The sequence below is a fragment of the Ictalurus punctatus genome, chromosome 13 (genome assembly GCF_001660625.3).
Source record: "Ictalurus punctatus breed USDA103 chromosome 13, Coco_2.0, whole genome shotgun sequence".
NCBI classification, from domain to species: domain Eukaryota; kingdom Metazoa; phylum Chordata; class Actinopteri; order Siluriformes; family Ictaluridae; genus Ictalurus; species Ictalurus punctatus.
This window is the reverse complement of record NC_030428.2, coordinates 24,908,006-24,932,996: the sequence shown is the minus strand read 5'-3', so window position 1 is coordinate 24,932,996 and position 24,991 is coordinate 24,908,006. Positions and strand designations below refer to the sequence as shown.

Below are 24,991 nucleotides of genomic sequence, written 5' to 3'. Positions count from 1 at the left end.
TATGTCTCTTGATATATATTTCAGTCATTGCCTCAGTTTTCATTTATGTTTTATGATTCATGAGTAAAACAGCATCTCATTTGCACCATCATGGCAAAAGCTCTAATGCTGTTGTTGTTGTTGTTGTTTTTTTATGCACAGCACTCAGCATGATGATGCCAGCTTGCAGCTTACACCACATCGCATACTTCTTTAATCACAGTAAAACCCATAACTGCCCTCTCCCCCTCTTTCTTTCTATCTCCCTGTGTGTCTCTTCCACATCCGCACACAAACTCACACACCCCCACACTCTCTCCGTGTCCTTGACTGTCGGGTTCCTTGTGTAAACAGTGAGGCAGGATTCGCATCTCGACATTCCTGGAAGAAAAAAAAGAAGAAGAAAAACCTCTGGATTTGCTTTTACAACCCAATTAAAGTCCGGCTATAAATCAACGAGGCTTTCCCTCCCCGTTCGGCTCCTCCGATACACTTTAGCATGCCTGAAGGCTGCGATCCACTATCTCCAGGACTGCTTTGCAGCAGGGCCTGATTTGTCTGATGCCAGTGTTTACAGGCAGGGATGTGCAACTACTCCACGTTTACAACACTGAGATTTACCCACAAGAATAATAACCTGAAATACTCACCTGTAGTAAGAGCATTGAACGTGAAATGTGGAAGGTTTTCGTAGCTGGGCTGAGAGACCATTAATGGGGCCACCATTAAGAATGGTACGTTCTTGAGTCTTTGTTTTATCATACAGTATATTAAATTTACATATATTACATATCATGGAGGCGTGTAATAATGTGTAAAAGAATGTGTAAACTTATATATAAATATGAAAAAAAGTATGTGTTCATGAGCATAAAAAAGTGGTATGTTGTTGTTTTTTAAAATTAATTTTAGATTTTCAAAAATGGATTAAAAATCAAAACCTGAAATCTCGTATTCACCAAAGTATTCAGACCTTTTGTTGTGGCATTCTAAATTGTGGTCAGGTGCATCCTGTTTGCTTTAATTATCCTTGAGGTGTGTCTAGGACTCAACACACACACACACACACACACACTCACTCACTCACTCACTATTCTATTCTGTTCAGTAGTCTGTTCTTTTGTTCTCTGTTGTCTTGTTTAAATGCAGATGCTGACAAGTGTGAAAATAAAGACAGTCAACTGTTGGGAAAATGTTTGTTTTTTGCGGTGTGTGTGTGTGAGATTTTGTGTTGAGAATGACAGGTTGTGTGTTATTGTACCCATCACAGGACTGGGATATACTGCTACATCTTGAACCCAGGTTTTATATTATATAAACAGACTTTCAAGAAGCGGTGTGACTTACAGTTCTCCATGAGAAGTCTGAGATTCAGGGTTTTCCCTTCATTTTAATCCATCCATCCATCTTCTTATCCTTTTCAGGGTCATGGGGAAACCTGGAGTCTATCCCAGGGAGCATCGGGCACAAGGCGGGGCACACCCTGGACAGGGTGCCAATCCATCGCAGGGCATCATTTTAATCCAATCCGAGGTAACTAGTAACTTCTCATTGGATACTTTATTACTCTTACTCAAGTAATTATTAACATTTAATCATTTTACTTTTACTCTAGTAATTATTATAAGTAGTTTTACTTGTACTTGAGTAAAATTTTTTGGTTACTCTACCCACCTCTAGGCCCAGCCCAAGCCCAGACTTAAACCCCATCAAACACCTGTGGAGAGATCTAAAGATGGCAATTCATAGATGCTTGCCACCCAATCTGATGGAACTCGAGAGGATCTGCCATGAAGAATGGGATAAACTGTGCAAATCCAGGTGTGCAAAGCATGTATTCAAATACGTACCCAAGAAGAATTGTACCTGTAATTGCTGCCAAAGGAGCTTCTACAAAGAACCGAGTAAAGGGTCTGAATACTTATAATAATAGATTTCAGGATTTTTTTTTCTTTACCTGGAAATCTCTAAAAACATGTTTTCACTTCATCATTATCAATACATCAATTACGTGCAGAACACAATAAAGTGTGCAACATGGTAAAGGGGTTTGAATAATTTCTGAATCCACTATACGGTATATAATATAGACGTTTCCATTGGAGATTTCACACAAGAAGCAGCAAACCATAAAGTATTATTTTCTTGCCTTCCTACTTGTGTATGTATGGCAAAGCATACAGTCTGAAGCCTTTCCCCATCTTGCTAGAAGAGGCTTGAAAGTATTCTTACATAGCTGATAAACATACTTGACATTCATATTCAGGAGCTCTTGCAGACACAGCTGTCATTGTGAGTGCAGTGAATGAACTGGAAAGACAGGAGCAGAGCGTAGAAGTACGTATTTGTCCACTGAGCCCATTGGAATACAGATGGAGCTCTAGTTGCGTTAGGGATGCCAATATGACTGCTGAATTGAACAACGATTATACAGAAGAACAAAAAAAACCCTTTGGTGATCAGTTAGAATTCAGTGTTTATACTGGTCCATCATATACGCTTAAGACAGCGTGGAAATTGTTGGGGGGGGGTATTTATTTGTTTTGCTGGTATAGTTTGTCTACCAACTAAGCAGGAAGTTCTTCCGACTGATCATCTGTATCCTATGATGAATCATTTCTATCCTAATGGGCGTGGTCTCTTTCAAGATGACCCCTCCCCCATCCACATCTCACAATGGCCTGAATGGTCTGAGGAGGATGAAAATGAGGTCAATTATACGCGATGGCCTTCACACTCCCCACATCTCAATCCAGTTGAACCACAGAGTGACACGTCAGACGGTGTTCTCCAACACCATCATCGTAACACCAACTGAGGGAAAATCTTTCGGAAGAATTGAAAGAATTTTTCATCGTGCCAGTACAGATCCAGAGTCTTGTAGAATCGATGCCAAGGTGCAATGAAGCTCTTTTGATGGCTTGTGGTGGATAAACGCCTTACTACTACGCTTTATATTGGGGTTTCCTGTCATTTTAATGTCTATGTTGAAATATATCACATCATCCATTTCATCCATCATTATAAATAGTAGTTTTTATCAAACATTTCGGCAACTCCACTCATATTTCCTTTCAAGTTTAGTCAGTTTTAGTTTTTAGAGTTTACTAAAGTGAGGGCATCGTGGTTGCGGTATGACCACAGCATGACAGATATTACATATTATTTTCGTTTGCGTCAAAAAAAAAAAAAAAAAAGTGTCATTTTCATAAAGGTTTGTTTGATTTTTTTATTAGTCAGAAATGATGGTATGTTATTCGGGGAAATATCATTGACCCAAATTCAATTAGTTTTTGACATAATGAAAGAAAAACAGTGGAAACAGCGTGCTAGTGCACTTTTCAACCCTACTGTAAGGAGAGAAAACGCCACACATACGGGCATGATCTACTCCTGACAGCTCATTCATCTACACACCGCACTTTTTCACTCCGCTGCTGCTCTACAGACAGGAATTGTGCGCCGCAATCCATCAGAGGCGATGCGGACGATTGTCATTTTTCATTAGCATGGCGACACGTTCCTGCGGCCTGTCAGCCATTAGAGAAAAGCGTCCACTAATGACATATCAATAACTCCGAGCTGCACAACTAGAGCTGTGTCAGGCTCCCAAACCCTGCTTGTTTTTTTAATGGTTTTCTGACTTGCCCCCTTTCGTCTGGAAAGCTGGAAGGATATGAAGTGAAATTCAGCGCCAGGCATGCACTTAATTGCAGAGTTTATACGAGAGTCGCAGTGACGGCAGATGGCATTTAAATTGCTTAAGGGCTGTTTGGGTGCGCTTGTCTCTCAGACCGCAAAAATAAGGAACCAAATTAAAACATTTAAAGCAAGACAATGAGGCGGCACATTCTTTCGTAACTCTGTTATTTTTCGAGACGGCCATTATTCTTTTTTTCTTGCCGTACACATGTGCACATTCAGACACACACACACATACACCCATCTACGTATATGGTGACAAATGTGCCGAGCGCTTTGGAAAGACGGTTTGACAAAGTCAATTTGGCGCTTGTGAGCGATTTAAGAACACGTGTTCGATGTGAACGCTTAGCGTTTATTACTGTTCTCTTCCTGTTTGCTGATTTCCTGTCATGCTGTCATAAGGTGCATTTATTGGACAAATCAATTCTCCAGGTCAACTCATTCTCACAGAGCTAAAGAACTCGGGGGGGCTCAACAAATCACCATATCGTGTATTTACACCAAATGATAATAGGGTGATACGATGATTTGGGTGCCATCTGTATACTGTCCAAACTACACATACAAATGTACATTAAGTTAGTTAAGGGAAATTTCCAACATGGCTAGTACCAAAATACCATAAATCATTATGGAAAAAAAGAACCCTCTAGAGCAGGGGTCACCAACTCTGTACCTGGAGCTCTACCTTCCTGAAGACTTTAGCTCCAACCATAATTGTGCCTACCTGACCATCTAATCATTGCCTTGAGAAGTTCTTGATCAATTACAACATGTATTAGATTTTAGTTGAAGATGGAACCTGCAGGAAGGTAGCTCTCAAGGACGAGATTTGGTGACCACTGGTTTAGAGTACTTACAAACCAGCATATTTGCCTGATCCAGTCCACTACAACTCCACTTTCCCTTGCAATAGATCCATTAAAATACTTATTAATACATTAATGTGTGAATCCAGCTAAAAGCTCATGCTTGAAACATTCTTTTCAATGAATCGTCATGAAACATGGACATTCTAGAAACAGTCTCTCAAACTAGTTAACGGAACACATTCACCTCTACGAGATATTTGTTATATTCAAGTCAACAGGAAGTTGCAATTCCATAAACATTGGAAGAAGAAATGTACATTCTCTTATTTATTTTCATTATCGTTTTTTTTTACCCTTATTTTCAATGATACTTTGCTATTGGCTGCTCGAGGTCACTGCCCTGTAATGGGTTGGCAGAGTGTCCAGGGTGTTCCCTGCCTTGTGCCCCAAGTCTCCTGGGATAGGCTCAAGGCTCCCTGTGAGCTTGTGTAGGATAAGCGGTACAGAATATGGATGGATGGGTGGATAGATGGATGTGTGGATGGGTGGGTGGATGGATGGATGTATGGATGGATGGGTGGGTGGATGGTGGATGGATTGGAGGATGGGTGGATGGGTGGTGGATGGATTGGTGGATGGGTGGATGGATGGGTGGGTGGATGGTGGATGGATTGGTGGATGGGTGGGTGGATGGATTGGTGGATGGATGGATGGGTGGGTGGATGGTGGATGGGTGGGTTTATGGTGGATGGATTGGTGCATTGGTGGATGGGTGGATGGATGGGTGGATGAATGGGTGGATGGGTGGATGGATGGGTGGAAGGATGGGTGGATGGATGGATGGGTGGATGGATGGATGGATGGATGGGTGGATGGATGGATGGATGGATGGATGGGTGGGTGGAAGGATGGGTGGGTGGAAGGATGGGTGGATGGATGGATGGATGATTAGGTAACTTTGGACATATAACCTTGTTACTTACAGCACACACTGAAAGTAATTATTTCATTTTAAAGTATTGATTTTAAAAGTGCGTAAATCATTAGAACGTCCTTAATGTTCTCTTCCAATTAGCATGTATGCTAGTTCACCACATTTTGTGTATTTATTATTTTTATTTATAAGGGTTAAATGGCACCACAATCATGGAATCATCCAACAACAGCTACAACAATAGGATCAGACGGAGAAACGTGTCACAGAATAGAAATGCTCGAGGCTGACACTGACCTGCTGTTGCATGGGATTTGATGTTGCCTTGAAGTAATTACCTCTCTCATGAATCACTGTCTGGCTGTCGACTTGAAGACTCGTTTCCCCTAATTAAACCTTCTGACTGGCCCGCTCTGCTCCCAGTGTCTCCGGCTCTCGCTCCTGACTAATTGCAGAGATCCTGAATTTGGCGAGTTTGATTCCTCATTTCTTGCTGAGTAGACACTGACTGTTTGGATTCCCTCAGGATGAGGAGGAATAACAGTCCTCTTTTGCGTTGCTTGACTTGCGTCTCAATCAGTGAACAATTTCCACTTGGCAAGGAAGGTGAGCTCATTTCACAGACGCCATGAACCAAAGTGTTTCGGTGCCAGAATGGGTTTGAAATCAGCCAGTGCAGCCTGACCTGTCGGCCTGCAAATGACAACACACCTCTGCTTGTTGATTTGTGAAATGTGGGCACACACCAAAATATTCAATAGAGCAGCTGAATTCTGCCTGATATGTTTACGCAGCTGTGGTCGTGTCTTGCTGGACCAATCTGGATGGCAGAGGTCACACCAGTGTCATTGTGTTCACTAAAGTCTTGAAAAATGGAAAGCAGTATGATCTTGGACATAATTATAATGGAAAGCAGTCTGAGATGGTAAAAGTCTGCACCTGTGTGCAACTTTGGCCTTTTTTCTGCAAAAAAAATAGATCCACTATCTATACTCAGCAAAAAAAGAAACATCCCCTTTTCAGGAGACTATATTTAAAAGATAATTTAGCAAACTCCAAATACAGATCTTAATTGGAAAGGGTTTAAACGATGTTTTCATGCTTGTTCAATGAACCATAAACAATTACTGCACATGCAGCTGTGGAACAGTCCTTAAGACACGAACAGTTTACAGGCGCTAGGTGATTAACGTCACAGTTACAGTAAGTTAGGACACTAAAGAGACCTTTCTACTGACTCTGAAAAACACCAGAAGAAAGAAGTCTAGGGTTCCTGCTCACCTGCGTGAACATGCCATAGACCTCCTGCAGGGAGGCATGAGGACTGCAGATGTGTCCAGAGCAATAAACTGCAATGTCTGTAATGTAAGATGTCTAAGACGGTGCTACAGGGAGACAGGAAGGACAGCTGATCGTCCTCGCAGTGGAAAATTACACGTAACCGTGTGTCCCTCAGACGTGATCGAGAACTTGTAAACGCCTCGGTGGAAGAGTGGAGGAACATCTCACAGCAAGAACTGAACAATCTGGTGCAGTCCATGAGGATGAGATGCACTGTAGTACTTAAAGCAGCTGGAGGACGCCAGATACTCACTGTTACTTTTAATATTGACCCCCCCTTTGTTCAGGGACTCATTATTCACCACAAGACATTGTGCTATACACCTGATTTTTGTGGATGTCCTGGACCAATCTGGAAGACACAAATGCACTTTATTAAGAAACTCTAGAAGAATCAAGACAAAAAAAAAAATTGACAATACAATACTGCCAAAATCCTACAAAAGAGGCACATATGTTTCTTTTTTTTTTTAATGTAAGGATTTTTGAAGGGTTATTTGCATAGCTTTTTTATTCTTTCAAGGTTCTGGCTTCATTTGATTCAATCAGGATCTGCTTCCTTTCTTTTCTTTAATGTTCTAGTTTCATTGATACCTCTGAGGTTCTAGTTTCCTTCGACTCCTTCAAGGTTCTAGCTTCCTTCAGTTCCTTTGAGTTTCTAGCTTCCTTCAATTCCTTCAAGGCTCTGGTTTCCTTCAATTCTTTCAAGGTTCTTGCTTTGATTCCTTTGTGTGTTTTTAAGAATGTCTAAGGGTTGTCAGATGGGTCAAACCAAAGAACCCCTAAAGGCTTTGACATTTTAACACCTTTCGTTCTGATTCTCTGTTTCTTTCATTGCATACTTCTGTATGTTATTGTCTATGGCACTAATACATTTTGTTAATGGAACAGAGAGAAAATTATTATTTTCCAAATAAATAAAATGAATAAAAAGCAGAGTCTGTTAGACCCACCAATAGGCATTGGGAGTTTAACAGGTTCTGGGAATTTAAGTGGTTATTAAAGAAAGTTTGATGTTCAGATATTGTAACTGCAAGTCTGAATCATGCAAGACATTCTCAGATATCTAAGCATGATCTAACCTCTCATATTATTATTTTTTTCCACATATAATATCTACACCACAACCTCACCAAGACCCCAGCAATAACCCTAGTTTTTAAGACTGCTCTCCTCCAGTCCTTTACGCTCTGCTGTTGATCAGGTCTGTTAAAGTGATCTGCGTTGATCTGTTCCTCCAATTATCTCCCATCATCATTAAAAAAAAAAAATCCTGGAGACTTGGTTTGAATGAGGGTTGAACTGAAAATGAGGGTGTGTTTTCTGCACCAGGATGTCTCTAAACTTTATAGCGATTAATTAAATAAGGATTTTTATTTATGAAAACAGTTACATGCATGTGTATTTATCTATATATGTTATATTTATTCTGAAGGAGACCACCCTAGAGGTGCAATGAAAGGAAGTAGAAATAAAGGTTGTATTCTATGACTGACTGGAGGACCATCATGCCACCTTGGCCACTTGGTTTCATGAGAATGGCCAAAAGATGAGTGTGATGTAGTGGAGACCTTCCCACGTGGGGTCCTTTTGCTGTTTGTACTCAATAAGGAAACAAGCACATATGGGAATACTCCACTAGTTCTATCACTAAGCATTCTATTCAGTAGTAGAACGATGGTTATGTATGTGCAGTGGTAGCAGAAGGTAGTGAGCTCAAATCCCAGTACTGCCATGCTGCCATTGCTGGGCCCTTGAGCAAGACCCTTAAGGCTCAATAGCTCAGTTGTAGAAAATGAGTTAAATGTAAGTCGTCTCAGCACGTTCGCCTCACACCTCCAGGGTCGGGGGTTCGATTCTCGCCGTGGCCCTGTGTGTGTGGAGTTTGCATGTTCTCCCCGTGCTGCGGGGGTTTCCTCCGGGTACTCCGGTTTCCTCCCCCAGTCCAAAGACATGCATGGTAGGCTGATTGGCGTGTCCAAAGTGTCCGTAGTGTATGAATGGGTGTGTGAGTGTGTATGTGATTGTGTGCCCTGTCCAGGGTGTACCCCGCCTTGTGCCCGATGCTCCCTGGGATAGGCTCCAGGTTCCCCGTGACCCTGAAAAGGATAAAGCGGTATAGAAGACGGATGGATGGATGGATGGATGTAAGTCGTCTCTGGATAAGGACGTCTGCCAAATGCTGTAAATGTACTGTATGTTTTTATATTACCATCTGATCACCTGCGAAACGTGGGTATTATTTAGCAATTCTGGGTAACTCTGGTTACCTCATAAAAGGGTCTGTGTAGAACCCTATAACAGAGAGTTTCCCTGTTTGAGAAGCTTTCCCTTGTGGAATTTAAGAACCTTTGACTATCTAAAGAACTCTTAAGCAAAATGGCTTTATGGCTTTTTTTATGGCTTTGAGCTACACTTTAAATCTTGCTGTTTATAAATAAACATAAATCAAGCAATACTTTGTGTAAACTTATGTAATGTCTTAGGCTGATTTGATCTTCTACTACCCAGTGATGAGTCATCAGCGGTCAGCATTTCTCCTTGCACTCAGCATTGTGGGTAATGGAGCAGAGCTACCACCTAGGGGGAGAGAAAGAGGCCTGGCTAGTGCAGGTCGCACTAGGCTCTACTTATAAGCCGTGATGTTTCTGTCATGGTGCAGCATTTTATGGCAGGGTGTGCGAGGTAAAACGCAATGCTTGGACCAGTCGATTGCTTTGATGTGGTGAGCAGGCTGATGATGTAAAGGTTTTTTTTTTTTCCAGCAGGACTGGCTGGCTGCATGCGTTACTGCGTACGCTACTGCACCGCAATGGGATCGTATAGAAAAATGCACAGTAGGCTGAAAAAGAGCCATTTACTTTCATCAAAGGTTTCTTCTTTACTCTTTACTCAGTATTACGTCAGTTTATGAATGTAAGGTGCTCCTCGGGTATAACGTCTCCGGGGTGCTGTTCTTATATAAGATGCCTGTGTAATAAATGTGCCTGGAGGTTTTTAAGTGAGAAAGTGAAGCCATTAGCAGACACAATAAGGGCAACATCTGTTCAGAGAGCATTTACAACCGAGCATTTTGAAGCCTCTACACGGCACAATGGAGGCATTGCTTCAATAATGCAAATTTGGGTTTACGTCCTAATTGCTTTATAATGCGAAGTGGCACATCAGAGATTTTTTTTTCCTCGCAAAGAAAGCGTGTTGTTGTTTTCAACCTCGTGTTGCGCTCATTACTCAACAGTGCAATTGTAAAATTCATTTTCTGTCCCCTGTGCATCATTCTCTCAGTTATTAGCAGCATATTTAATACAAAATCTATCTGGGTTAAGAGTGAACGGGAGCTAGAACTTTAGAAAACTAAGGTGATAAGATAACAGGAGGAATATCTGAGAGGATTCAAAAGATACTCTCAGAAAGATTCTCTGACCTCAGATGATCAGAAGATATCTGGTATATGTTATAAAACGGCCAGTTATGTGTTACAGTTTTATAATTAATAATGAATGACATGTCACTCTTTTGAATGGTTTATTGTTTCATTGAATGTTGTGGAATGCCCACGATGACAAATTAGGTCCTGTTATTGCTTACATTATAGCAGCTATAAACAATTATTCCCTCACCAGCCCCTCTTTTTTCTCTCTCTTTTCAAAATTCACAGCTTTTAATGTGACTGAGAAACCTCTCTTTGTTAAACAACACTTATTGTTATCTATTTATTATTAGTCTTCGGTCACGTGGAACGCCATCCATACAAACAACTGTGTACGAGCTATTACTAGAGGATCCGTAACATAATATATCAGAACTAGCACGTTGTTTATGTTACAGCTGTCACTACTGTCTGGGCTCAGTATAGAAAATTAATCAACACCAGCTGATTAAAGAATTCCAAAAGAACCGTACCATGGTGTGAAATTTATTAGAGAATATTTATAATTAGACATGCAAACTTTTGAACTGATATTTGGGACTGCGGTTGCTGCGATGGCCTTGGGACTGCAATTACCACTTGCAGTTTTGCACTCGGGTCTCCTTTAGTGAACAGTGGACTAGTCTAACAAACAGACTTCATGTTTAAACCATAATGAACTTTCTTTTACTTTCACACTATCCGTGTGACCCAGATGAGGACGGGTTCCCTTCTGAGTCCGGTTCCTCTCAAGGTTTCTTCCTCGTATAATCTTATGGAGTCTTTCCTCACCACCGTCGTCACCGGCTCGCTCAATAGGGATAAATTCAAACACTTAAAATCTCCATCCTGTGTTTATATATTTCTGTAAAGCTGCTTCGAGACAACGTCTATTGCAAATAAAACTGAATTGAATATGCTTGTTTTTTTGTTTTCTCATTTTTCTCTAATGAATATTATAACATACACTATTTGACCGTGTTGGTTACCTGTAATAATGAAGCAAAATCTGTAAAACTTTCATTAAATATTTAATTTTGTCCTAAATATCGTTTTCAAAGTTTAGTATTGTTCTGTTGTTGTTGTTGTTGTTGTTTTGTCACTTAATATAGGGATTATAAAGGAATGATTTTCACATAATGCTCTGCTTTATTTGTTTTGATTAGTGTACATGATCCTGGCTTACAAATACTGTCCCATGTTTTGTATGAAAAAAGCCAGTTAAGTTAACTTAAGTGCCTAAACCGACGGTCTTATAAACCCTTATTTTTTTGCTCAGCGTAATTACCCTTTGCCCAAGTTTGAATGCCTTCTGTTTGAGCTTTAACCACAGATCCTATGCTGCGGCATGTGAGACAGGTCATTTTCTGCCAAAAAAAAAAAAAAAAGACAAGTATGCGTGGGAAGGCGAGCTGGACGGACGAGATGTTTTTCCAAAACAAAAAAGTGTTACAATGTAAACACCAATGCACTTGGCTGCGAAAAGTCATTCGGGAGCGTATTATAAATATTATGCTTTACGCATCTGTTTGAAATACCTTTCTGACAGCTATTTTAAAATGTTAAGGGGCACTATAAAAACAACGGTCCCTTATGGGACTTAGTTAAGAAACAGTACCATGCATGAGATGCACAAGTGTGTGTGTGTGTGTGTGTGAGTGTGTGTGAGTGTGTGTAAGAGAGAGAGAAGAACTGTCTGGAGAATGAAGAATTGCATGAAAGAGCGTTAATTAAATAAAAGAACGATTAACCCTTTATTTAAGGCAAAGAGGGAGTTTTTTTTAATCCAAATGGTATAACCGTGAAATCGTAAGAAGACGTACAGTGTATAACATACTAGATCGTTTTTGTAATTACTCCAAAAAAAAAACCCAAAAAAACACACACACACACATATATATATATATACATACATACATATATATATATATATATATATATATATATATATATATAGTAATCACTGCTCAAATTCTCAAGCCTGGCTTTTAAACACAAGAAATTATGATTAATGCGTTTGCTTTAATTAACGTTTGATGCCTGATTAGTAACAGAGAGCTGAAATCTTATTCACAGGCAGGGAAAAAATGGACTTTTTTTCAAGTGAAGTCAGGATAGTGTGTGTGTGTGTGTGTGTGTGTGTGTGTGTGTGTGTGTATGCATGACAGGTGGTGCCTGATTCAGAGAGCACCTTATTTGCATACATTTGACAACCATCTGTGCTAATAGTGTCCGCAATGTCTCTATTAGGCTGCTTGCCATGTGCTGCTGCCAGGAAATCCATGCCCACTCCGTGCCAACGTTGAGTCGGCATTTCCACCACTGTAAACCTCGGGTTTTGTGCCGCCCTGTACGAGAAGCTGGGTGGACCTCAAAGAAGCACTTGACAAAAATAAACTGAGTTGGTGTCTTTTCAGGGTTGATTTCTCACATACATAGCTCTTTCATCTGCTGTTTACATGTGTCAATCATCTCATTACAGCACTACAACTGGCTCGGTGATACGAAGTCATGCTCATCTTTTCATTCATGTTTGGTAATATCATGTTGTGTAAGGTGCTAGTTTAGCAATCAGAGTGAATGTCAGGCTTTGATCAAGTTCTTAGATAGCTACAGTGGGGTCCAGAAATCTGAGAGCACACTTTTCTAATTTAATACAACAAGTTTCGATACACATTTGAGTTGAGTTTCACATGTTGAGTGAAAAGTAGAATCTTAAAAAATATTTACACGAAGTTCAGGTTTTCTTAGTAGCTCTTACGTCCCTTTTTTGCTTTCATGGCAGTGTGCACTCGAGCTGGCACGGACTCCATAAGTGTGTGCAAAAGCTTATGATACGTTTTAGATTAAATGCATCGGAGTGAACACGTGCTTCAGTAGAAGAGATTAGACATGAGGAAAATCTAACCTTTCGTATGAAGCCGTTAACATGGTCAATATCACATATATGCTTACATTTAAATAGGTTAAGAAATAGTGCAGACTTTTGAATAGTAAATATTCAAGATATTGAGTGTATATTTGCTTTGTTTTAAACATTGCACAATTCTAAAACCCTTCCGTTTATTTGCGATTGTAAATGAAAAAGAAAAGAAAAGAAAAGAAAATTCCAGATTTTCAGTGTGGTCTCAGACTGTTGGACCCCAATGTACGTCCATCCATCCATCCATCTTCAACCACTTACTCCTTTTCAGGGTCATGGGGAAACCTGGAGCCTATCCCAGGAAGCATCGGGCACAAGGCGGGGTACACCCTGGACAGGGTGCCAATCCCCTCGCTGTACGTGCCACAATAAAACGGATATACACCTAATAAATTAAGTGTACAATCAGATACCGGCTCTCAAAATGTCTGTGATGCTCCCACTGTGCACAGGGAATAAAATCTCTAAATGGAATATTCTCTGTTATCACCTTTCACAGTAACAAGAATTTTTAAATGCTATAATATTACTTATGGTCGAGAGAAGAGAAACATATTTCAGTTTGGGAAAGGCCTGACTTCCTATAATAACTCTCCGGTACTTTTCTTAGTATTATAAGATATACAGTCAGGTCCATAAGTATTTGGACAGCGACACAATTTTCATCATTTTGCCTCTGTACACCAGCACAATGGTATATGCTACCTCTCTGACAGGTCTGTTTTGTTTTTTCAGCCTAATGATGGCCTCCTTCACCTGCATCGACACCTCTTTGGACCTCATATTGAGAGTTCCCATGAACAGCTACCAAATGCAAATTCAACACTTAGAATCAACTCCACACCTTTTAACTCCTTCATTTGTCATGAAATAACGAGGAAACAGGTCACGCCTGGCCATGAAACTGCTCATCGGGCAGTTGTCCAATTACTTTTGGGCCTGTGAAAATGGAGGGACTCTGCAAAAAATGGCTGGAATTCCTAAACGGTGAATGGAATTTTTTGTTGTTGTTAAATCCTTTGAATTAAAGGTGAAAGTCTACACTTCGATCTCATCTTCATTACTTCATTTCAAATCCATTGTGGTGGTGTACAGAGGCAGAATTACGAAGAATGCGTCGCTGTCCAAATACTTATGGACCCGACTGTATACATTAGTTATACAGCGCTCTGCTGCATGATTAGCTAAAATCGAAAAGTTCCTGTGTCCTTCAAATTGATTAGTGAATTCCGTCTATTAGGTTTCAATTAAATATCCGAGATCAAATATGAGAATAAAAGAAAATAACATTTTAATATGTGGTTAAAATAATTCTATATAAAATATATTGTGGTATATATTCAATACATTCGATTTTTTCCATTTTCTTCCATTTTCTGGCCACCCATAAGGTACAACTCTCCATCTGGTTATTACGAAGCTTATCATACACCTCAGCTTCGCTCAAATTGTCCAATTAAGTCCAATTACCAACCTGTGCAAACAGAAGAGGCAAACATCCCAATAAATATTGAGCTCAGGAAATGAACGCTATTATCTGTAATGATGCATCAACCACACATGAAGCCTTTCTATGGAAAAAAAGCCAAACTGGTGATCAGGAATTTTGGAGACAGTTGAGTTTACAGCAACCTCACTAGTCTCAAATGTAGTAAGTTAATAGTCAAATTACGTCTAGATTGGTTAATATAATTTAACAGTGGGATTAAAGGACCACCTACCTGTCTACCTACCTTGGTTCAGGTTTCTATCAGAGGGAACATTTTAGATTTTTGAAATTTTTTTATTTTTTGATGGAAATAGAATTGGCATTTATTGGTATTTAATATATCAACACAATGTCTAGCAGATATGTTGGTTATTGATATGTGAAATGGTCTGAAAAGCTGTGTATAATAATGACAATAACAGAAAGAAGTATACTACATACACACCATGTTATGTTATGAGAGTTTTATCTCCTGCACGAGGTGTTCTCAAATTTTTGTAACCGGGGACGCCTATAAATTTAATTATATGAATTAGCTTCAATGAAGCCCCTCGTTAAAGGTTTCACAAACGTTATTTAAATGTGTGCGATAGTGTACTGTCTATTAATTGGAGTCACTGAGCTTTCTTTTGCTGAATACGGAACACATTCGCTCCAAGTTGAGAGTATATTGGGTTGTTTATTGAGTTTGGATTAAATTCAATTCAAGTGATCAGGTCGTCGGTTCATTACTCAGACCACAGAGAATAAATAAAATGACAAAAACCAGAGTACAGGCCGAAGTACAGCCAGTTGTTTTTTTGCCAGTTGTTGATATTTAAAAAAGTCAGTTTGATGAAAATGAGCAATGAAATTCAGAAACCGTTTGCATTATGTGCGTAAAAATCGACATAAACATCTGTATCCTGTGTGGAATATTTGCATTTGACACCGCATTAAGCGTTTCACACTTGGCCTCCTATGAGCATGATGAATGAGCGTAACGCTTAATTCAAACCTCAAAAGCCGGAGACATTCTCATGGCTCCGAGTCCCACAGGATGGACAGAGCGTCCAGTCTGGAGAACACACACATACACACATTAGCCAAGAAGGATATGGTTAAAAGAAAGAGGTTTAGTCAGAGAATGGAAAGTTTAGAGTCCACAAAGTGTTCTGTAATAGTTTAGAGATGGCCAGAGGAACCGAAGCAAACGTATGTGAGGAAGACGTGCCAACATCAGCATACACGCTCACAGTGCAGTCCTCTCAATCACGCTCAGATTTCCATCAGCTTTCTGAAACACTGTGCTTCTGCTGTAGATGTTGGAGCTGCTTGAGAGATATCAATACAGCAAGATCTGAGGATCATTATAAGTTGGTGCGACAGATGTATGGTGTCTATGACAACTTCCTCTTCTTCAAACCTCAACATTTCCTGAGCATTGGGAACTCATTGAGCATTCTGACTACAAGAAGCACACATATTGTTATTATCTTGGGCCATCAGCCACATCGTTGGTCAAACTTGAAGGCATGGTAAATTTCGGGGGAAAGCAAAGATATTGTTTTATAGCTGGGGAGGAAAAAGAAATGAGGTGAGAGGAATAAGTGAGCTGCAGTGTATTATTCTGTATTCCTCGGATTTGTGTTGGCAATTTGGACCAACTTTCTGATTTTGTAAGATTTCAGATGAATGAAGTCATATGAATGAAGAAAAGCTACCACGGCTGCTCCTCTACTTCTTCTAAGATTTAACCATTTACAACGTTTCATGAATGAAAAACACACAAAAGCGACTACAGCTTTACCCTTCTCAAGAAAACTCACCACCTCCCCCGTGTATACCCACGCTGTTTGTCTGGATTTGCATACAGAAACCTGATTCGCTTATATAATTTGTGATGCAATAACACTCACTTGTGGCATGTCTGAAATTGATTTAATAAAAAACATTTGATAAAGTTTAGGGTAACTTGAACAGTGGATAAAAGCTACTAAGAAACACAGCCTTGGAGAAGAATGGGATGCATGGCCACAGAACAAAGTGCTTCATCTCTAATTCACTGTATACGGAGAATTTTATATGGCATTCCACAGGTTGCCTCGCACCTCCGGGGGGTTGGGGTTTCGAATCCCACCTCCGCCCTGTGTGTGTGGATTTTACGTGCTCTCCCAGGGTTTCGGGGTTTCCTCCGGGTACTCCGGTTTCCTCCTCCAGTCCAAAGACATGCACTGACTGGCATTCCCAAATTGACTGTAGTGTGTGAACGTGTATGAGATTGTGCCCTGCGATGGGTTGGCACCCCGTCCAGGATGTCCCCCGCATTATGCCGTAAGTCCCCTGGCATATGCTCCAGGCAACCCTGTTTAAGATAAGTGGTATGGAAAATTGATGGACGGATGGTATTCCACAGGTTTATCGGTGGGTTTAAGGAGTCAGACTTTTTTAATTAAGACACGATAACTCACTGTCACGATTTCCCCCTGCACAAAGCGCTGGAGCACGCATCGCACTCTGAAGGCTGAGGCGCAGCAGCGCGCACTTCCGGGTTCAGTGACACTGACTTTGTTTACATCCCACACGTGTATTTTTATGGTTTATCTCCTGTCTCCTCCACGTTATGTCACTCGATGTCTCCCTCACGTGGTCTCGATAATCACAGCTGTTTTGTGTTACACCCCTGATTATGTTTGTTATTTAAACCCCCAGTGTATCGATGCTCAGACGCGAAGTATTGCGTGTTCTCACCGTACTCAGCCTTTGTCCTGTGTTCGTGTTTCCGGTTTTGATCTTGTCTCCAGCTTCTCATGTTGTGCTTTACCTTGTCTCCTTTATGCCCGTTTGCCGATCACCTGACCTTTGCCTGTCCTTGTTTATGCCTTTTGCCTTGTGCATTAGATTACTTGTTTTTAATAAAACTCTAAGCTGCACTTGCATCCGCCCCAAAACTCGCTCCATTACACTCACACCGCCCCATATGGAGCCACTGAAGTGGCACGATGGTTAATGTTAATAGAAAGTGACCACAAATGAATATACTGAGTCCGTGAAATAATATTTTAAGGCCACAGACAAGGATCTTGTATCCAGGAATTATTATGTTGTGGCCACAAGATACCAAAGTCATGGCCAAAAATTGTGGAACTGGAGCCCATAATTTAATGAGTTAATATCTTGTTGGAACACCACACCTAATATGTGGCCTACAGTTAATTATTTGGTGTTTACTATTTGCTTTAAAGAATTCACTTAAGGCCCAATTCCCAGATTGAAGTGAGCTTTAGTAATATCAATCATCTCCATGTTTAACTTCCTGTTGGTCTAATTCCATTGATTTCTGTATCTCACTCATTTTCAAATTCAAAATCTGACACAAGATAAGTGTTATGTGAACATAAAATAGACTGAGAAGTTAATACATCATTACGCTAATAAGGTAATAAGTTAATATATTAATGTGTGGCCCCACCTTATTTAAAAAATATATATATGATAACCACCACCATGTTACCTCAGCAATACTGTAACAAAGCAAACGTTGGAGGTTCGGGAAAATGCTAAACAAATTTAACTATAAATGCTAAAATGTTTCTCCAGCCATGAGACTTTCTAAAATCCTTACAAGGGAGCCTTTTTTGGAACTGTTTACACTGTTTCCTCAAGCTTTACTCCCTAATTACATACACATTTACTGTGAGGATAAAACGTAAATACACAGACCAAACTGCTGGAGAATTAGCTAGCTAGCAGCTTAGTGATTTAAATGCAACTGAGACCGATCTACTGGAGAATTAGCTAGCTAGCAGCTTAGTGATTTAAATGTAACTGAGACCGATCTACTGGTGAATTAGCTAGCTAGCCACTTAATTGAAATGAAAGTAAGACCAATCTGCTGGCTAATTAGCTAGCTAGCAGCTTAGTGATTTAAATGTAACTGAGACCGATCTACTGGAGAATTAGCTAGCTAGCAGCTTAGTGATTTAAATGTAACTGAGACCAATCTACTGGTGAATTAGCTAGCTAGCAGCTTAGTGATTTCAATGTAACTGAGACCGATCTACTGGAGAATTAGCTAGCTAGCCACTTAATTGAAATGAAAGTAAGACCAATCTGCTGGCTAATTAGCTAGCTAGCAGGTTAGTGATTTATATTAAACTGAGATCAGTCTTTTGGTGAATTAGCTGAAGGAAATTCTAAAATCAGAGAGAAATCATACAGAAAAAAAAAAAACAGAAATGCATTGTTTCCAGTTTAACCCGTAGACGTAACCACCTCTGTGCATACCACTAGCTATCTTACCTTGCTAGTAGCTAATAAATAGGATGTCAGCAAGCCGTCTTTACTACAGTTAATTGGCCTCTTATGAGCTCCTTTGGTGCTTCTTCTTTGCCAGCTTTTCTTGGTATTGTCATTATCTTTCTGTTTTATTTACCAAGCGCTTGAACCTAGTAATCTTAGCCTGTCATTTATATTCGAAATAAAAACACTCTGTCGATAATCATTTCATCCTTACGTCGTCTTCCTATGTCTTCGTAAGGTGTGTCCTTTCCTCCTTTCTCGTTGCTTCTTTGCCTTTCTTTTCATTTGCACAAAAGACAGGATGAAAAATGACAATCGCGACGTGAGGCGTCCACCGGCGAGACTGGCAGCTGAAAGCAATTTCCTGTCAAAACCTGCGTGTCTGCTAAAAGACAGCTGAAGGGCGAGGAGACAATACGACATTAACAGTAAGACAGAGAGAACCTCCCTGATTAATCCACACGCAGCACGCCACTGTGAGACGCTGTGATACTGTCAGACCACCATCAGAGTAACAGAATTAACAGGTTACTAGAAAAGGCAGCTTTTTTTTTTTTCCTTCTCTTTTTTGTCTTAAGATTGTAAATACAAATTAATCTGCCTGCTTAAGTTTTCAAAAGAGATGTGTAAGTTATTTATGATATGTCTGTGTGTCCAGGTAAGGACATGACTCTTTGACATTTTGCGTTAACTGATTCAGTGAGTGAGTGAGTCGCGTTGCTGCCTCACAGCTCCAGGGTCGGAGTTCATAGGTCAGGGTCATACTCTCTCAATACTCTCCAGGTAGGTTTCATCCAGGTTATCTGGTTTCCTTCCTACCTCCCAAACAATAATAGATTGGTGAATGCCTTAAGTTTGACAGGCGCTCCACCAATGTCGTGGCCAGAAATTGTGGAACTTGAGCCCATAAGTTAATGAGTTCATATCTTATTGGAACATCGTACTTAATATGTGGCCTACACTTAATTATTTAGCGAGAACAAGATTGAAAAAGTTTCATTACTTTCAGAATTCGATTTAAGATCCAGTGATACATATATCCCTGTCGCAATGCAAGTCCAGAATTTCTTTGAGCTTCATTCCAAGATTGAAGTAAGGGTTTAATAATATCAATCCTCTCTATGTTTAGGTTCCTGTGACCACAGTGGTCTAATTCAATTGATTTCTGTGTCTCACTCATTTTAAAAGTCAAAAGTTGACACAAGTTAAGTGCTTTGTGGACATAAAAAAAGATTGAGAAGTTAACTCTTGGCCTTGATGCTATTCCTTAAGTATTCCCACATCACGCCAAGTTTTCTCGGGGTAGATCCATTACGACCCTAACCAGAATACAATACTTATTGATGATAAATCAGGGAATGAAGGATTCTTATCATGCTTAGTGTATTACAATCTGAGGATTGCAGTTTAATTTAAAACAAATATGTGATATGTAAGGAAGAAAACACTTAGGGGTGTGCTGTTATAGGAAAATAATCATCGACGGCATGTCGTGATGCAGCGTGGTCTAACGTGGAATATGTTTTAATAACAGCAAGTGTGTTATTTCCAACCTTTTTTTTTTTTTTTTTTAAGACTGGCACATGGTACTCTTTATCCATTTATTCTTACATTTAATAATTCATTCATTTTCACATGTCCTTTTTTCACATGTAGGCGGTTTAATTTTTACGTGATTTCTCAAATGATTAAATCATTTTAAGGTGATCGCATCACTCAAATACTTACATAAAGCAAAATGTACACTATATGATATAATAGAACATTTAATATATACTTAAACACAGTTACTTCTTATAATTACTGGTAATGTTGTGTGTTTTCTGATTTTGGGTAGTTGTTGTTTTTTTTTCACCTGTGTATTTTTTACTATTGTTATTATTATCCATCCATCCATCCATCTTCTATACCGCTTATCCTTCTTCAGGGTCACGGGGAACCTGGAGCCTATCCCAGGGAGGCGGGGTTCACCCTGGACAGGGTGCCAATCCATCACAGGGCACAATCACTTACACACTCACACACCCATTCATACACTACGGACACTTTGGACACGCCAATCAGTCTACCGTGCATGTCTTTGGACTGGTGGAGGAAACCGGAGTACCCGGAGGAAATGCCCGCAGCACGGGGAGAACATGCAAATTCCACACACACAGGACCACGGTGGGAACCTCTGTCGAACCCCTGACCCTGGAGGTGAACGTGCTAACCACTAAGCCACCGTGCGCCCCTATTATTATTATTATTATTATTATTATTATTATTATTATAAAAAAAAAGTTAGAATAATAAATTGTGTTAATTATTCGTATTGTAAGTAGACTCCAACAGCTTCTCATATTGTGCTTAATTAACAATGCACTGTATATTTCCTATAATATGGAGTTAGATCATGTATGGATGTAAAACAATGCTCCGTGCACATGCTCTCTACCATAATTAAGAGTCTTTTCATTCTTTTCCTCATCGCTTATCTTCCTAAACCCTTAATCACGCTGTACAGACCCGGTTTCTTCCTTGAAAGCCGAGCGTGTTCAAGGACGAGGGATATTGACAGTCATTTTTCAGCCTCGCATTCACTGTATGTCATCCAATTTTAGCTCCTTAATCAACAAACTGAAGCGCTTTGCTGGTTCATTTTTATTTCATAATGGCTTTCATGAGACCATTTCTTTATATGCACAGTTTAACTTTTTTTTTTTTTTTTTACTTTCCCACATTCTTTTATATCATGAAGCAGAAAAGCTTGCCAAGTGTTCGGATTAATTAGATGTGCTCATCCTCCAGCAGCGTCCTCCAGGAGGACACCTTATCGCCACAGCCCTATCTGTTTATTAAAGCAGAGCAAAGCAATCTGGCCTGGAAAATATGAAGCTTGACTGTTTCTCCCCCTCTTTTTACAGCCAGCCAGCCCTTGCTCCAGAGTAATTGAGCAATTAAGAATGATTGATTCATTGCCAAGAAGAGTGTGAGACAGAAAGGATGAGAGAGGGAGAAAAAGGGCTGGGGAGTTGGACAGATTCTTTACAGTAGCATCAAGGAGAGGAAAAAAAAAGCTGTGATGATTAAAGACAGAGGCATGGTTGTCTTTAGGCATGGTATTTAGAACATCTGTGCTGATATTTACCAAGCGCTTGGCTACATATATGACATTGATGTCAGCATTGAAGGACAGGAATGGAAGACGTTAATGGATGTGATCACTGCATTTCAGAAAGTTTAAGATCCCATACTGGTATTTTTATAACCTGCATCCATTGAAACGAAATTTTTGCGGGGTAAATGATCCTCATAACTCATCCTCATAGCACAAAGTGTTTGTTATTATCATATTAGGTTTGTCATTCGGCTATTGTAAAGGTTCTACTCGCAGTTTTTCTACCAGAAGATTCACCTTTAACCAATAACCACTTCATCTAGGAGACTCCTTCCAAAAATGTTAAATAAATATCACCTTAAAGAAAGCGTCACCGTATCAATGATTCCACACGGTTTTAAATTTACTCACGTGGATCATCCAGTGTATATATCAGTGTGTACATTGTTACTATAGAAACAATAACCAATTAGAATGAGCACATTAATATGAACCTGAGATTACAATCACAGCCTGAGATTAGAATCAGAGCCGGATATACTGTCAGAGCTGCTGTTATGGAAAACGAATCAATATCGTCTGACCAATTACGTAGAATCGAGAATTCCTCAGTTCCGTCGTCCGTTAATATTTAAATACATTTAAAATACTAATATTTTTGGGCAAGTAAAAGTGCAATAGCCAGTGTTTTTCATTTCTAACGAGTATAAATAATGTGGAAAATTATGTAGAAGTAATAAATAATGGTTGAAGCCGTTGTCTCAGTTGAAATGTATTATGTAGCTGGAAAAACATAAAAAATAAAACCTTTGGAAAGCTGGCTTCTGGTCTGGAATGTATTCGGATTGGCCCCTTGTCAGTCATTTTATAGACACGCCCACAACACCCCATCACATCCTTATAAATAATTATGAAGAGAAGTTGCATGTTTATAGAGTTCTAAGTCGGCGTACAGGATGTCGAATGTCCGAGTTCGCTTGAAGCTGATGTCATGACAGTCCTTGTTAACGCTATGGTTGAATCACCATAAGTTTTGGGAGTGGAGCTTTATGTACATGGGTGTGGGCTCAATGAGTAAAATGAGTAATGTGGGCTCAATGAGTAAAAATATATATATATATATATATATATATATATATATATATATATATATATATATATATATATATAGTTGTTATCTCATGTAGCTTCTGAAGGGCAGTATTAAATGAAACAAATAAGATCTTTAAACAAAATAATAACAATTTACCACAATCATCCTGTTCAAAAGTTAACACCCCCCCCCCCCCCACTGGCTCCTAATGTACAGTGCTGGGGTGCTTTCTTGAGCATCAGTGAATGTTTGCTCCTTTTGTAATAGTTGTGTGTATTTCACCTTCACAATCTAGATGGGATTTTAAATCTTAAAAAAAAAAAAAAATTCTTTTTTAAAAAAAAAAAAATTAAAGATCCTGGAGAGTCTGCATCTCAGCATTCAAATGTATTCATTTATCATTATTATTTTTTTTTTAATGAATTTATTATCCCTACTTTCACACCAAGTGAACATGATATTATTTATAAATCCATCCATCTTCTATACCGCTTTATCCTTTTCAGGGTCACGGGGAAACCTGGAGTCTATCCCAGGTAGCATCGGGCACAAGGCGGGGTACACCCTGGACAGGGTGCCAATCCATCGCAGGGCACACTCACATACACACTCACACACCCATTCATACACCATCCGCACACACAGGGGCATGATGGGAATCGAACCCCTGACCCTAGAGGCGTGAGCCGTAATAAATAATTTCTTGACCCAATGGGATTGAGTTATCCTAGTAATGCCATCCGATTTACAGCATCCACTCTTACAGAGCAGGAAAACCCGCCTTCCCGCATGGCACCTCTTTTTATTTGCCTGCTTACTTATTGATACATGACAGATATTCAAGACACCTGTGTCAAACAGTTCCTTCCCTTTACTCCACTTGACTAGTTTTTAAGCAGCACTTATGCAGTGTTTCGTCCTCCATCATGGTGACAGGCAGCATCTGCGAGCTACATTTCTTTGAGGTCTTGGGCCACCCAGACAGACGGAACGGTGTCTTTACATTAACCCAGTCATTTCTTACATATAATTACATTTCTGGCCTCCACTTACAGCTATGGAGGAAGCAGGAACAGCCAGGAAAGAGTCTGACCAATACAAAGCACAACTGGAAGACGTTAATTGAATTGACTTGAATGTGTTTTTTCCTAATTTATGGATCATATTAGCTGGTTAGTTTTAATGATGGCTTCCTGGTTTGATTACGTGCATTAATCACAGTCTTTGGCTCGGTCAACGTATGAACCTGGCGAACTTTTCGTTCCACCAGTTCGCTCCAGCAGGAAGAAACGGTATAAAAGCAGTGATCTCAGTGGTAATGGAAGTGTTGGAGGGCAGGTTGAGAGAAATTTATCCACGAGGAATTATGTTGTCTTCGTAATAATATCAGAATTATTGTAAATGCCGGAGCTAAATGCAGTCCCTCCATGATTTCACGATTTTGCGATCACAGAAATGAACGCAAAATCAATGGGAACGCCACGATGTTCGTAGGAGCTTGCAATTTTTCAAAATTACCGCAGATTTTCCACAAATTTAGGCCAAGACACGTCAGGTGACATCATCACGACTACAACATGACTACAGCTAAAAGGTCTCATTTACCAACAAACATCACTGTGAAAGACAACAATTTAGTGCAATTGGAATTTGGCCCATTCATGTAGCTTTCTGCAAAATTTTGAAAAAAGACGCAGTAAAATCACGCATTATTGGCCGCAACAATCACAAAAAAAAAAAACTCCACGAAATCCTGTACGAGCTGCAAAAGTTTCTTAAGAATGTTGACAAGTTATAATTACAAGTAGGAGGTTCAGGAACAATTCCAAAACCTAAGTCTTAACCTAGATATTAAGCAGCTTACTGCAATTGCTTATTTTACTTCTTTCAATATATTGGGACAGAACTGATTTCTGAGAATGAAC

General features: G+C 39.7%; 1 long non-coding RNA gene across 1 annotated transcript; it reads left to right on the top strand.

Moving 5' to 3' along the window:
- Window positions 1-358: 358 nt before the first annotated feature.
- Window positions 359-1,958, top strand: LOC128634578 (uncharacterized). The gene is made up of 3 exons (XR_008397762.1): window positions 359-713; window positions 1,404-1,512; window positions 1,660-1,958. It is a non-coding gene; the product is annotated as an uncharacterized LOC128634578 (long non-coding RNA).
- The last annotated feature ends 23,033 nt before the right edge of the window (window positions 1,959-24,991 follow it).